Here is a 15665-nt window from a genome sequence, read left to right on the forward strand (position 1 = left end):
GTCAGACTAACACCTTGGGGGTGATGAAGTATGCTTTGACGGTGAGAAGGTTCGACAGCTGTCAGCCAGCACCAAGGGCGACGTTGATCACATCTGAAGACCAGCAGTCAAATCCGCTAAAACTGGCATCAGGCTCTAATCGGGTTCCATACGTAGGCCTGTTGAAGCTCATTAGGATATGGTGGCCTGATTTTGCTCTTTACTGGGACCGTGATAACCTGCTTCACACTGAGCTCGTGTGTGAGGCCACCATCACCTGCCCCAGAAATCTGCAAGAGAGGGTCCAGAGGACATTTAGAAGAATGATCCCAGGAATCGATCCCAGGAATTGACTAGTGTAGCTGGGACATGTTGGCCGGTGTGGGCAAGTTGGGCCAAAGGGCCTACCCATGTTGGCGCAGCGGTAGAGTTGCTGCCTTATAGCGAATGCAGCTCCTGAGACTCAGGTTCGATCCTGACTACCGGTGCTGTCTGTACAGAGTTTGTACGTTCTCCCCGTGACCTGCGTGGGTTTTCTCCGAGATCTACGGTTTCCTCCCACACTCCAAAAAAGACGTGCAGGTTTGTAGGTTAATTGGCTGGGCAAACGTGTGTGTAAATTTTTTTTAAAATTGTCCCTAGTGGGTGTAGGAGAGTGTTAGTGTGCGGGGATCGCTGGGCGGCGTGGACCCGGTGGGCCGAAGGGCCTGTTTCTGCGCTGTATCTCTAAATCTAAATCTAAATCTAAAAAATTCTAAAATCTATGACTGTGAATGATTGAGTTAACATATGATGAGCATTTGAAGGCACTGGGCCTGTACTCGCTGGAGTTTAGAAGGATAAGGGGGGGACCTCATTAAAACTTACTGAATAGTTTCCTAATCTTTCCCTCCCTCGTCTTAAACCTATGTCCTCTGGCTCTTGATTCCTCTACACTGGGTAAGAGACTGTGCATTCCTCTTATGATCTTAGACACCTCTCAAAGATCACCCTTCAGCTTTCTGTGCTTCAAGCAATAAAGCCCTAGCCTGCTCAACCTCTCCCATTAGCTCAGGCCAACGAGTCCTGGCAACACACTTGTAAATCTTCTCTGCACCCTTTCCGGCACAAATACATCCATTATTGAAGGAGATTACCTGACAATGATCCGCCAACAGTCATAAAAACACAAAGTACACATCAAACATGAAATTACAGTGACGAGTGGAAAGGATTGGGGATGTGCAAAGATTGGGGAGGGGGTGGGGGGGGGGAGAGGAGTCGGTCTCAGTCTACCCCACGACAGAAGGGGGAGGGGTTGTACAGTTTGATAGCCGTAGGGGAGAAGGATCTCCTGTGGCGTTCTGTGCTGCATCTTGGTGGGACCAGTCTGCTGCTGAAGGTGCTCCTCAGGTTGACCAGTGTGTCATGGAGGGGGGTGCGAGCTGTATTGTCCAAGATGCTCCGCAGTATCTCAGTACACGTGACAATAAACTAAATACGTTGTGCTTTGCCATCAACTTATGGTTAGATTGGCATAGAATGTAGGCATCAAGATAAGCATAATATGGGCAAAAGTTGTTGAATCATTTAAGAAATTCTGCACTGGATTCTACGTAGGATCTTTCTGCCTATGGTTCGCTCGTTTTGTTCTCAGTGAATATGGAAGGCAGATATCAGATCCAAGGAATGACCTTCCCATCTCGAAGATCGACACAAAGTGCAGGAGTAACCCAGCGGGTCTGGCAGCATCTCTGGCGAAAAAGGGTGGGTGACGTTTCGGGTCTACGTGTCATGACATGTCTTCAGACCCGAACTGACACAACAGGTCACCCATCCTTTTTCTCCAGAGATGCTGCCTGACTCGCAGGGTTACTCCAGCACTTTGTGTCTTTCTTCGATATAAACCTGCAGTTCTCTGTTTTGTACCACCTTCCGATCTCCTTGGTTTTAATTGGATTCACTGTTTAGGAGGTGGCTCCGTAATCCCAACTAAGGGGGGGGATTAGGTCGGAAGAAAGATAAGTCAAAAGAGCAGAGGGGAAAGCTCTGAGATCATTGTTTTGTTTGGTTGATGAGCCCGCTTGGACGTCATGTTGCTGTTGTGTGACACCTTGGTGTCTCTGTACAGAATTTGGCAAAGGATCCCAGCCCCTCACCGCCAAAGAGCTCCCTCTTCCTTCGTCCGAAAGGTACCACCTTCTACTGCGCTGGAAGCAACAGAGGATTCAGAAATGGGGAGAGGAGCGAGTGCGGAGGACAAGGAACTAGCCAAGAGGTCGAAAGAATTGGAAAAAGAAGTTCCAGCAAGATGCAGAGGTGGAAGCCAGGACCGTGAAACTGTTGCTGCTGGGTAACTCAGACATCTGCGACTTCAACGCAAACCTTTCATTTGAAACAAAACCAGAGCTTTCAATATATATCAATTTGACTTTGATGATGCAAAGATAAATTAGTTTCATTTGAGTGAATCTGTCTTCAAACTCTTTCGGATAAATTCCTAAATCAAACCGTGTGGGTTTCCTCCGGGTGCTTCGGTTTCCTCCCACATCCCTAAAACTTGTTGGGTAATTGGTCTCTGGATATTGCCCCCAGCGTGTAGTGGGATAACTAGTGTGAATGGGTGATTAATGGTGGGTGTGGACTCGGTGAGCCGAAGGGCCTGTTTCCATGCTATATCTGTAAACGAAACAAAACAAAACTAATGTTTAAAGAGGCAGGTAATATGCCAAACGTTTGGACAGGTACATGGAAAGGGAAAGTTTAGAGGGATATGGGCCAAACGCAGGCAGGTGGGACTTGTGTAGATGGGACATGTTGGTCGGTGTGGGCGTTGGGCCGAAGGGCCTGTTTTCACGTTGTTTGACTTTATAACTCTATGACTCCCTGCAGAAAACAAGGAAAATTACCCAAGCCAAGAAATTGTTTGTGATAATACCAAGCTATTGATTAAACTATTTAATATATTAAAAGACATGCAATAACCAAATTACAGAATATTCAGAACACGATTACATTTTGATTGAGTGGAAATGTGCTAAGAATAAAATTCAGCGCAGTTTGAAAACAAGAAAACACATTGATGTAGTGCCTTGTGACCTCAAAGGGTTGTTGTGAGAAATTATGCGATTTTAAAGTGCGTCACTGTTCTAATGTCACCATTCATGGCAGCTAATTGATACACAGCAAGATCCCACAACAACCCATGGTCCCTCTGCGGTGGTAGATCTATTTGAGCAGTAAATATAGTCTCGCAGTTGCATCCACATGAAAGGGCTGGTTATGCCTCGGGTTGTGGAAGAAGGAACTACAGATGGTGGTTCACACTGAAGATAGACACAAAAAGCTGGAGTAACTCAGCCGGTCAGGCAGCATCTTTGGAGAAAAGGAATAGGTGATGTTTCGGGTCGAAACCTTTCATCAAACCACTAAGCCATGGGTTCTAAGCTGCACCGACAAAATCAAAACTTCCTCAGGACAGTTTTAGTTTAGTTTCGCGATGCAGGATTAAAACAGGCCCTTCAGCCCGCAGAGTCTATGCTGACCACCTGTCATCAGTTCAAGCTCATTCTATGTTATCCCTGTTTTCGCATCCATTCCCTACACACCAGGGTCAATTCACAGAGTCCAATTAACCTACAAACCTGCGGGTCTTTGGGATGTGTGAGGAAACCGGAGTATGTGGAAGAGACCCACTCAGCACTCCCTCCATACCACAAATTGAAATACTTGAAATCGCCCTGCCTCTTGTGCTCAAGCTTCTTGCAAGGGTCTTGAACCAGGAAACCTGGAGCAAAAATTCCTACGGATTAGTATCGAGTCAAAACAGAGCCATAGGGAAGGAAGGACTGTGAAAAAAGGAACTCAAGCAGACAAACAAATTAGATGTTTGGATTCGAGTTCTGTTGCTCGCTTTTATTTTGCCCAGAAAATACAATTTAAAATCTCATTAAACCGGCGATGGAAACTTCATGAGTCAATTAGCGATGCTGATTTCATTTACTCACAATGCCTCACAGGCATGAATATAGAAGCACCATCTGGAAGACTAATGCTCCTTAGAGAAAGAAATCTGCTGTCCTCATTTGGTCAGCTACTTGCGACCACAAACCCTCAGTAAGGTGGTCCACTCTTCAATGCCCTCTGAAATTATTTAATGGCCTTACCTTGCACTAAACGTTGTTCCCTTTCCACGTATCTATACACTGTAAATGGGTCAATTGTAATCGTGTGTTGTCTTTCTGCTGACTGGTCAGCACACAACAAAAGCTTTTCACTGTACCTCGCTGCACGTTACAATAAACTGAACTGAACAGAAACTGAACTGAAATGATTCAACATTGAGGGTGGCACGGTGGCGCAGCAGTAGAGTTGCTGCCTTACTGCGCCAGAGACCCGGGTCCCATCCTGACTACTGGTGCTGTCTGTACAACAAAACTCTTTCACACAAAGGGTGGTGGGTGCATGGAACATGCTGCCACGGGAGGTAGGTACTGTCCCAACATTTAAGAAGCAGTTGGACTGGTACATGTATAGGTCAGGTATGGAGGGATAGGGACCAAATGCTGGCAGGTGGGACTAGTGCAGCTGGGACATATTGGCCGGTGTGGGCAAGTTGGGCCGAGGGGCCTGTTTCCATGCGGTATCACTCTATGACTTTCTATGACTCTAAGGGCCCTGCCTTTGTCACCCATCCTTTTTCTCCAGAAATACTGCCTAAACCATTGAGTTACTCCAGCACTTTGTGACTATCTTCAGTATAAACCAGCATCTGCAGTTCCTTTCTGCACACATTGTGTTGTTATGGTTCAATAACTTGATTTTGGGCAAAGAAAATAGAATGCAGCCAGAACAATTCAATGCGTGTTATGGAATGGAATGGAATACTTTATTGTCAAATGTGACTAGGCACAGTGAAATTCTTTGATGCACACCCAATGTATACAAAGAGCAGGCACCTACGGAGCTGACAAAGTTACAAAGCACCCCGGCTCATCCTTTTGTTCTCTCCCCCCCCCCATTGTCCTTTGTTCACCCACCCTCCCCAATTGCCCATTGTTCTTCCCCTCCCCCCCTCAGGGCGGTTCCCCCCACGCCAGGTCCTCCATTGTTCTCCCCCCATGCCGGGTCCTCCATTGGTCTTCTCCCTCCCTCACAGACAGAAGTGTCACTGTATTAAAGATACGAAAGTTGAAGAAGAGTCCCAGAAGCATAGAGTGATACAGCGTGGAAACAGGCCCTTCGGCCCAACATGCCCACACCGACCATCATGTACCATCTACGCTAGTCCCACCTGCCTGCATTTGGCCCATATCCCTCTAAACTTGTCCTATCCACGTACCAATGTATCTTAAACGTTGTAATAGTCCCTGCCTCAACTACCTCCTTTGTCAGCTTGAACCTACCACCATTTGAATGAAAACGTTCAGGTTGCTATTTTAGGGGGAGCATGGTGGCGCAGCGGTAAAGTTGTTGCCTGACCAAGCCAGAGACCCGGGGTCATTCCTGACTACGGGTGCTGTCTGGCACGGAGTTCGTACATTCTCCCTGTGACCACCTGGGTTTTCCCCGGGTGCTCCGGCTTCCTCCCACACTCCAAAGAAGTGCAGGTTTATAGGTTAATTGGCTTGGTATAATTATAAATTGTCCCCATTGTGTGTATATAATGTAAGGTTGCAGGGGTCAATGGTCGGTGCGGGCTCGGTGGGCCGAAGGGTCTGTTTACGCGCTGTATCTGTAAACTGAACTAAACCTTTCTCCCCCACACATTAAACCTATGCCCTCCGGTTCTCAATTCTCCTACTCTGGGCAAGAGACTTTATGCGTCTACCCGATCTATTCCTCTCATGATTTTGCACACATGACTTTGAGAAGGAAAGCAAATGGAAAGCTCAGGGCAATCTAAGACAAGGAACCTTGAGAGGAAGTAACAACTGGGTGTGTATCTCCGGTGTTTTCACAGAAAGACAGCAAGGAGGGGCAGCTAGATCAAAGCTCAGTCACATTTCTACTTACATGTCTTTAATGCCTTAATACTCCGACGCTTTATCCAACGGAGATGATGGATTACAGCAGACCACACACAAATCCCTGGTGCACTATTTATACAATCCCTTCGTTGCTTCTTTTCAATGATTGCTTCGATAAGCTACCTGCATTGTCACGTACAATGCCTGCATTGTCACGGACATTGACAAAGTGCGTCACTCTAATAGACGCACATTATTCCACACTGCTGGGGTCACTCAGTGGGTCAGGCAACATCTTATTGCAGTCTGCCTAATAATGAGTCTGCAAAGCTGCAGCAAATAGGTCTCTCAGGTGCTGGGGTGGTAGTTTTGCACCTTAAGTGTTAATTGACCTGATCTGTGTGGCGATAGCACAATGGCGCAGCGGCAAAGTTACTGCCTTGCAGCACAAGAGACCCAGGTTCGATCCTGACTAAGGGGGTTGTTTGTAGGGAGTTCGTACATTCTCCTTGTGACTGAGTAGGTTTTCTCCGGGTGGTCCGGTCTCCACCCACACTCCAAAGATGTACAGGTTTGGAGGCTAATTGGCTTGGTAAAATTGTAAATTGTCCCTAGTGTGTAGAAAAATGCTGGTGTGTGGGGATCGCTGGTTGGCGCAGACTCGTTGGGCCGAAGGGCCTGTTTCCATGCTGCATCTATAAATCTGTTTGCACATCCAACACTTGCTTCAGATCGCTATCTCCCGTAGCATTTACTTGTTGCATGCAGTGCAGGCTCCAGGCATAAGTTATGTCGAGCCAACTTTGCCGTTTGCTCCAGTTTCCTCTCACATCCCAAAGACATATGGGTTTGTAGGTTGATTGGCCTCTGCAAATTAACCCCTAGTGTGCAGGGAGTGGATGGGGAAAGTCGGATAACTGGTGTAAATGGGTGGTCAGCGTGGACTCAGTGCGCTGAATGGCCTATTTCCATGCTGAATCTTACAATGAGGGAGCAAACAAGGTGGGCGCAAGGCGGCTGTTTCTCTGTATGAAGAGTTGAGAATGGGGGTGGGGGAAGTGGGGTGTCATGGTCTCAGTAAAAAGGAAACCCCACATAGACTACAATGTGGAGAGATTTCTACACTCAAAGGGTGGCGAGTGTTTGCAAGTCTCTACTCTGAATATGTCTGGAGAATCAGTTGCTGAGGCATCACTCAGTCTTAGTTTAGTGATACAGCGCGGAAACAGGCCCTTCAGCCCACCGAGTCCACACCGACCAGCGGTCCCTGTACATTAATACTATCCTACACACACTAGGGACAATTTTACACATCCACCAAGCCAATTAACCTACAAATCCTGTAGGTCTTTGGAGTGTGGGAGGAAACTGAAGATCTCGGAGAAAACCCACGCAGGTCACGGGGAGAACGTACAAACTCTGCACAGACAGCACTCGTAATCGGGATCGAACCCGGGTCTTCGGCGCAGCAAGAGCTGTAAGGCAGCAACTCTACCGCTGTGCCACCATTACCGCCTAAGTCACAGAGAATGAAAGACTTCTAGGAGGAAAAGATGGCGGGAAGAGGGTATGAGACTGCCAGTGAAGGGCCTGGATCGAGTGGATGTGGAGATGTTTCCACTAGTGGGAGAGTCTAGGACCAGAGACCGACCATAGCCTCAGAATAAAAGGACGTACCTTTAGAAAGTAGATGAGGAGGAATATATTTAGTCAGAGGGTGATGAATCTGTGGAAGTCATTGTCACAGACGCCTGAGGAGGCCAAGTCAATGGATATATTTAAGGCAGAGATTGACAGATTCTTGATTAGTACGGGTATCAAGGGTTCTGGGGAGAAGGCAGGAGGATTGGGTTGAGAGGGAAAGATAGATCAGCCATGATTGGACGGTGGAGTAGACGATGGACCGAATGGCTTAAATCTGCCCCTAAAATTTTTGAACTTATTAAACTGAAGCTGAGGTATTCAACCACAGTCTTGTTAAGATGAGGAACAACATCTCATATTTTGCTTGGGCAGCTTACAACCCATTTCAAGTAACTCCTGCATTCCTTCCCCGCCCTCTCTCCGCTCTTTCCCCCACCCTAGTCATCCTCCAGTTCCACTGTTCGCATCCTTGTGTCCCTGTCTTTATAAGTTCAAAAAAGTTACAGAATTAAATTATTCAGCCCATCAAGTGGTGGAGTAACTCAACAGGTCAGGCAGCATCACTGGAGGACATGGATAGGCGACGTTTCGGGTCCGGTGTCCTTCTTCAGATTGATTGTTGTGGGATGGAGTGTATGGGGGGGGTGGGGGAGGGGGGGGAAGGGTGGAGGGGAGAAAGCTGGAAAAGAGAAGTGGGGGTGGAAAGTCTGGCAAGTGATAGGTGGATACAGGTGAGGGGGTATGATTGGCAGATGAGTGGGCAAAGCTGTGAGATATGGAGAGAAGGATCATTAAGGCTTCATTGCTTCTGCACTGTGTGACTTTATTCATGAAGTCCAATGATCAGCCTTTTCTTAAGGTTAAATAATTCATACAATGAACATCACTTTCGTGCCTGTACACGGCACTGAAGTAGAAAGAACAGATGGCAACGCGCATTTTCAGAGGTAATTTTGCTTTACAAACATCCCTGAATTATAGACACAAGGAACTGCAGATACTGATATACCAAAAAAGACACAAAGTGCTGGAGGAACTCAGCGGGTCAGGCAACTACTTTGGAGAACATGAACAGGCTACGTTTCAGGTTGGGACACTCTTCTTCTGAAGGGTTCCGACCTGAAACATCACCCATGATATCCAGGGATGCTGCCTGACCCACTGAGTTCCCCCAGCACTTTGCACCTCCCTGACTTCTAACGTTGGAAGCCAGCAAGATCAGACCACCATTGACGCGTGTAAATAAGAAGATGTGGCCTCGGAAAACTGCAGTACAACGCGATCTCACTTCAATCGGCTGACCTCAGCCAGAGCAGATTATGTTGGTTGAGTCTTCTGAGAGAATTTCGGGATTTACTGTAGAGGGGTGGGGGGGGGGGAGAGATTGTAGCATCTTATCTACTTTGTCAGATCTTCTCCTTATCCACAAAGGGGATTAGTGCAGTGAACGAAGAATTTAACCTGTGTAGGAATTAGGCAGATTATGCCTTGGGTTGTGTAGGAAGGAACCAAAACCAGACACACAAAAAACTGGAGTCACTCAGCAGTAACCCAGAGAATCAATCACCCTCCCCCTCCCCCCCCCCCCAAAAACTATTGTCTGATTCCTGAAAACAGACACAAAATTTTGGAGTAACTCAGAAATAGGTGACATTTCGTATCGAGATCCTTCTTCAGACTGAGAGTTAGTGAAGAGGGAAACTAGAGATATGATAAAGGTTCAGAATAAAGCAGAGCCGTTACTGATGACCCAGGAAGTGGAGCCCACAATGGTCCATTGTCCTGTGGAAGAGGTAATAATGAATGGATGTGATCAGTGAAACCAGCAGGACACCAAGGGTGGGGGAGGGAGGCGAAAGAGTGAATGCAAGGGTTACTTGAAATTAGTATTCTTACCGCTGGGTTCCCAATCTCCCCCCACTCTGGGCAGGAGACTCTGTGCGTTTACCCGATCTATTCTTCTCATGATTTTGTACACGTAGAGTTGCTGGCTTAAAGCGCCAGAGACCCGGGTTCAATCCCGACCACGGGAGCTGTCTGTACGGAGTTTGTACGTTCTCCCTGTAACCATTCGGGTTTCCACCGGATGCTCCGGTTTTCACCCCCACTCCAAAGATGTACAGGTTTTTAGGTTAATTGGCTTTGGTAAAATTGCAAATTGTCCCTAGTGCGTAGGATAGTGCTCGAGTCCGGGGTGATCACTGGTCGGCGCGGACTCGGTGGGCCGATGGGCCTGTTGCATCTCTCAACTCAAAAGATCACCCCTCATGGAATGACATCAGATGCAAGAGTCTGACTAATAGTCCATCGTACGTCACTTGATATTGTACAGGGAATAGGAACCACGAACTAAAGGCTTAATTTCAGATTGGAGAGCTGTATATTTTTATTGGACATATTTCTTTCAATTTAGTATACCCGAGCCGAGACATAAACCAGCCAAATTCAAAGCAAGAATAGAAATTTGGCATTGAGGATGTCTGGGAACCAGCTGTGACACTTCAGATGAACTACGCTAGCCTCTGAGGTTCAGGGATATTTAACTATATCCATGCCACACTAGGAACCTTTTTCATTTACAATTGGAAAAGAGGAAATACCAGGAATAATTTTGACCCACTGAGTTTAGTTCAATTTTGACACACAGCGTGGAAACACGGGTCCAGGCTGGCCATTGATCACCTGCACACTAGTTCCATACTAGGAGCAATTTACAGAAGCCGAATAACCTGCAAACCTGCATGTCTTTGCGATTAGTTTAGTTTAGTTTAGTGATACCGCACGGAAACAGGCCCTTCGGCTCACCGGGTCCACACCGACCAGCGATCCCCGGATATTAACACCATCCTACACACACTGGCGACAATTTTTACATTTACCAAGCCAATTCACATAGTGTAGGAAAATAACTGCAGATGCTGGTACAAATCGAAGGTATCTAGGAGAGAGGGAATGGGTGACGTTTCGGGTCTAGACCCTTCTTCAGACTGAACTCGGATCAGTCTGAAGAAGGGTCTAGACCCGAAACGTCACCCATTCCCTCTTTCCTAGATGCTGCCTGACCTGCTGAGTTACTCCAGCATTTTTGTGAAGCCAATTCACATACATAACTGTATGTCTTTGGAGTGTGGGAGGAAACCGAAGATTTCAGAGAAATTCCATGTGGTCATGGGGAGAACGTACAAACTCCGTACAGACAGCACCCGTAGACAGGATCGAAACCAGGTCTCTGGAGCTGCAAGCGTTGTAAGGTGGCAACTCTACCTCTGCGCCACCGTGTTGCCCGTTCAGACAGCACCCACAGTCATGATCAAGGGTGTCAGGGGTTATGGGGAAAAGGCAGGAGAATGAGGTTAAGAGGGAAAGATAGATCAGCCATGATTGAATGGTGGAATAGACTTGATGGGCCGAATGGCCTAATTTTTCTCCTATCACTTATGAACTTAAGAACGCGGATCCATGGCGCTGTGAGGCAGCAGCTTTACCACTGCACCACTGAGCCACCCTGTTCCTCTAGCACTTTATTTTTGCAATAGATCACCTATGGTTGGATCGGATTATGTAGCATGTTTTAGAGATAATTTCGCCTACCCCTCTCCTATCTCCTGCGTTCCTTCAGGACGACCGCTATTTGCAAAAATCTGTTATTTGTTAATCTTTCAGGTGCAGGCGAATCAGGAAAGAACACCATCATCAAACAAATGAAGCAAGTTCAACTTTTCTGCCTTTTAAAATGTTTATGCAGGAAAAATGACCTCCGAGGTTCGGGGAGTCTAGAACCAGGGGTCACAGTTTAAGAGTAAGGGTTAGGCCATTTAGGACTGAGATGAGGCAAAACATTTTCGCGCAGAGAGTTGTGAATATGTGAAATTCTCTGCTACAGAAGGCAGTGGAGGCCAATTCACTGGATGTTTTCAAGAGAGTTAGATATAGCTCTTAGGGCTAACGGAATTAAGGGATATGGGGGAAAAAGCAGGAACGGGGTACTGATTTTGGATGATCAGCCATGATCATATTGGATGGCAGTGCTGGCTCGAAGGGCCGAAGGGCCTACTCCTGCACCTATTTTCTATGTTTACTCCTTTCACTGACAAAAGCCTATGGTTCATAAAACAACACCCCTGTGTTAATGTGTAGGAAGAAACTTCAGATGCTGGTTTTCACCGAAGAGAGACACATAATGCTGGAGTAACTCAGCGGGTCAAGCAGCATCTCTGGAGAAAAGGGATAGGTAATGTTTCGGGTCGAGGCCAAAGATGTAGCCTCAACCAAAATGTCACCTACTCCTTTTCTCCAGAGATGCTGCCTGGCCCGCTGAGTTACTCCAGCATTTTGTGTCTAACTCCAGTGTTAAGCTCGGTCTGCAATTGCAAACAACGTGCTTTTTTATGCTGCTTGCCATAGTCACGTACCATTTACACAATTTACACATCGATCTATTACAACATCTGTGGCTCACACTGTGAATGCACATTTCCGCCCACATAGAAATTCATCATATTAATTCATGCTTAGGAGGCAAATTTGCAATGCTCCATCCATGCTGAGATTTAACTGTTAATTGCAGAGAAAAATAACTATCCTCATACCATAAAAAATTGCATGGATCATTCTTATAACAATATAGGAGGCCATTCAGCCCATTGAGCGTATGGTCATCCATGTTGCACTGAGCCTATGCTCATCAATTCCATTCCCCCACTTATTTCCCTGTAAACTGTCAATCTCTCGCACATATATATATTTTTCCTTTAGTTTCGTTTATTGTCACATGTACCGAGGTACAGTGAAAAGCTTTTGTTGCATGCTAACCAGTCAACGGAAAGACAATACACAATTACAATCGAGCTGACAACAGTGTACAGATACATGACAAAGAGAATAAGGTTTGGTACGAGATAAAGTCCGATTGAGGATAGTCTGAGGGTCTTCAATGAGGTAGATCGTAGCTCATGACCACTCTCTAATTGTTGATAGGATGTTTCAGTTGCCTTATAACCACTGGGAAGAAATTGTGGCTTTTAGGAGGCTTTTAGATAGGCATATGGAAGTGCAAGGAATGGATGGATGATATACTGGTCGATCAGGTTAACTTGGCATCATGTTCAGCACAAACATTGTGGGCCGAAGGGCCCCATTCCTGTTCTCCACTGTTCGATGTGTGTTCTAAAATGTAGAAGATAAACAGGATCTTCAAAAATTAAGAACTAATTCATAGAATCATAAAATGACAGGTACTATTGCAATGCTTAAGAAACATTTGGACAGGGCAGGTTTAGAGGGATGCTGACCAAATGCAGGCAGGTGGGACTTGTGAAGATGGGACATGTTGTACGGTGTGGGCAAGTTGGGACGAAGGGTCGGTTTCCACACTATTACTCTATGACTCTATGACAGAAACTCAACAGATAGAAGTGGGCTATTTGGCCCATCAAGGTCATGCCAACCAATAATCAGTTACAGAAACTTATCTGACCTCAGCTGTTTACTCCACATTAAGTGCTCCTCACACAATGAAATTGTGAGGAGGAGTTCAGTCAGTGCGGCCTAGGTCCCCACTGCTCTTTGAAAGAGGACATTTCTACGCAATTCACTCTAATCCTTTTAGCTAATAATTTAATTTAAGGCCCAGCCAACTTGTTGCTGCTTTTAGTTTCCGAGCAAAATTTCAGGTAAGGTCATAAGTGACAGCAGCAGAATTAGGCCATTCGGCCCGTCATCTACTCCGCCATTCAATCAAGGCTGATCTATATCTCACGCTCCTAACCCCATTCTCCTGCCTTCTCCCCATAGCCCCTGACACTAATCAAGAATTTATCTATCTCTGCCTTAAAAATATCCATTGATGGCCTCCATGGCAAAGAATTCCACAGATTGAATGATAGTTTTGTCTCTTTTAACACTTGGATTGAATGACTCACTGAGAAAGAAATTTTGCACATTTAAATGCCTGTTTTAGTGATTTCATATGATGATATGATATGATATGATATGATATGATATGATATGATATGATATGATATGATATGATATGATATGATAAACGCAAATGCAAGAAATCCAAAATGAAAATTGGGAGCTTTGAAGGTACAAAGAAATCACTAAAACAGGCATTTGGGCAAAGAATATAAAACATGGAATAGAACTCAGGACTGGAATTTAAGGTGAGGGGGGAAATATTTAATGGGAACCTGAGAGACAACTTTTTTACACAAAGGGTGGTGGGTGTATGGAACCAGCTGCTGAAGGAGGTAGTTGAGGCAGGTATTATCACAACATTTAAGAAACATTTAGTCGGGTGCATGGATCAGACAAGTTTAGAGGTGATATGGACCAAGAGCGGGCAGGTTGGACTAGTGTAGGTGGGACATGTTGGTTGGTGTGAGCCAGTTGGGCTGAAGGGCCTGTTTCTACGCTATGTGACTCTAGAACTCTATGATTCTATAACAATCGGAAGCTTTAAAGGTACAAAGGAATCATTAAAACAGGAATTTAGGCGAAGAATATATAACTTGGTGAATAGTAAACAATTTATTTGATTTTGACTTTTCTTGTCAAATTAACCATCAAGATGGCTATTCAAAGGAAGAATGTTTCATATCTATTATTAACGGCAACATCCTTCAGTCCATCCTGGCCATTATTCGAGCCATGTCCACCATTGAGATTGATTAGAGAAGGACAACCAATGCGGTGAGCTATTATCCTAGTTTAGTTTAGAGATACAGTGCGGAAATGCCCGTGGTACAATTTTACCAAGCCAATTAGCCTACAAACCTTTAGGTCTTTGGTGTGAGATGAAACCAGAGCTCCTGGTGAAAACCCACACACGTCACGGGGAGAATGTATAAACTCCGTACAGATGGAACCCGTAGTCAGGATGGAACCCAGGTCACTAGCGCTGTAAGTCAGCAACTCTACCGGTGCACCACCGTGCCACCCTGTTCGAGAAATTCAGGCTGCTTCTTATCCTCAAGCTCCAAATGCATCTCGTGTTGAAAAAGTTATGATAGTTCACACCCTTAATTTTGTTCTCATTTCTGTTTCCAGGAAGCTGGGAGACAATTTTTTAACCTTGCAGATTCAATCGAGGAGGTTACCATGCCCAAGGAGCTGGTGGATGTTATAAAGAAGCTGTGGGGTGACCAGGGGTACAAGCCTGCTTCAAGAGAGCAGCAGAATATCAGCTTAATGTCGCGGCCTCCTAGTACGTTGAATAATGCTACCAAAATAATTAATTCCTATATCCGTACGTTTCCACTAGTGGAAGGACTGGAGGTCAAAGCTTCAGAATTAATGGATATTCTTTTAGGAAGGAGAGAAGGAGGAATTTCTTTAGTCAGAGGATGGTGAATTTGTGGAATTCATTGCCATAGACGGCTGTAAGTCGATGGATATATTTAAGGCAGATAGATAGATTTGTGATTAGTACAGGCGTCAGAGGTTATGGGGAGAAGGCAGGAGAATGGAGTTAGGAGGGAGAGATAGGTCAGCCATGATTGAATGGCGGAGTGGACTTGATAGGCTGAATGGCCTAATGCTGCTCCTATGACTTATGATTTTGTTGGTCCATTGGACGGGGATCACTCCGGTCGGCCCAAGGGTCTGTTTCTACACTTCATCTCTAAACTAAATTAAACTGAACTAAATGTGTAGGAAGAAACTGCAGTCACTGGTTTAAGCTGAAAATAAACACAAAAAGCTGAAGTAACTCAACGGGTCAGGCAGCATCTCTGGAGAGAAGGAATAGGTGACTTTTCGGGTTGAGACCCTTCTTCGGACTGAGAGTCAGGGTTAAAGGAAATGAGAGATATAGACGGTGATATAGAGGGATAGAACAAATGAATAAAAGGAACAATGGACCATTGTGGGCTCCAACTATCCTTGAACATTGTTGCTTTTTGCATATTTCTCATTCATTTGCTCTACATCACTATTTCCCTTTCCCCGACTCTCAGTCTGAAGAAGGGTCTTGACCCAAAATGCCACCTATTCTTTTTCTCCAGAGATGCTGCCTGACTCACTGTGTTAAACTAAACCAAAGATATGTTGGCGACTAATGTAAGCCAATGTCAGAGATGGTGCAGATGGAGG

At 45.6% G+C, this 15665-nt stretch overlaps 1 pseudogene; it reads left to right on the top strand.

The window, feature by feature from the left end:
• The first annotated feature begins 2192 nt into the window (after positions 1 to 2192).
• LOC144605231 (guanine nucleotide-binding protein G(t) subunit alpha-2-like) lies at positions 2193 to 14779 on the top strand (annotated as a pseudogene).
• The last annotated feature ends 886 nt before the right edge of the window (positions 14780 to 15665 follow it).

Source organism: Rhinoraja longicauda, chromosome 24, assembly GCF_053455715.1.
Source record: "Rhinoraja longicauda isolate Sanriku21f chromosome 24, sRhiLon1.1, whole genome shotgun sequence".
NCBI lineage: Eukaryota > Metazoa > Chordata > Chondrichthyes > Rajiformes > Arhynchobatidae > Rhinoraja > Rhinoraja longicauda.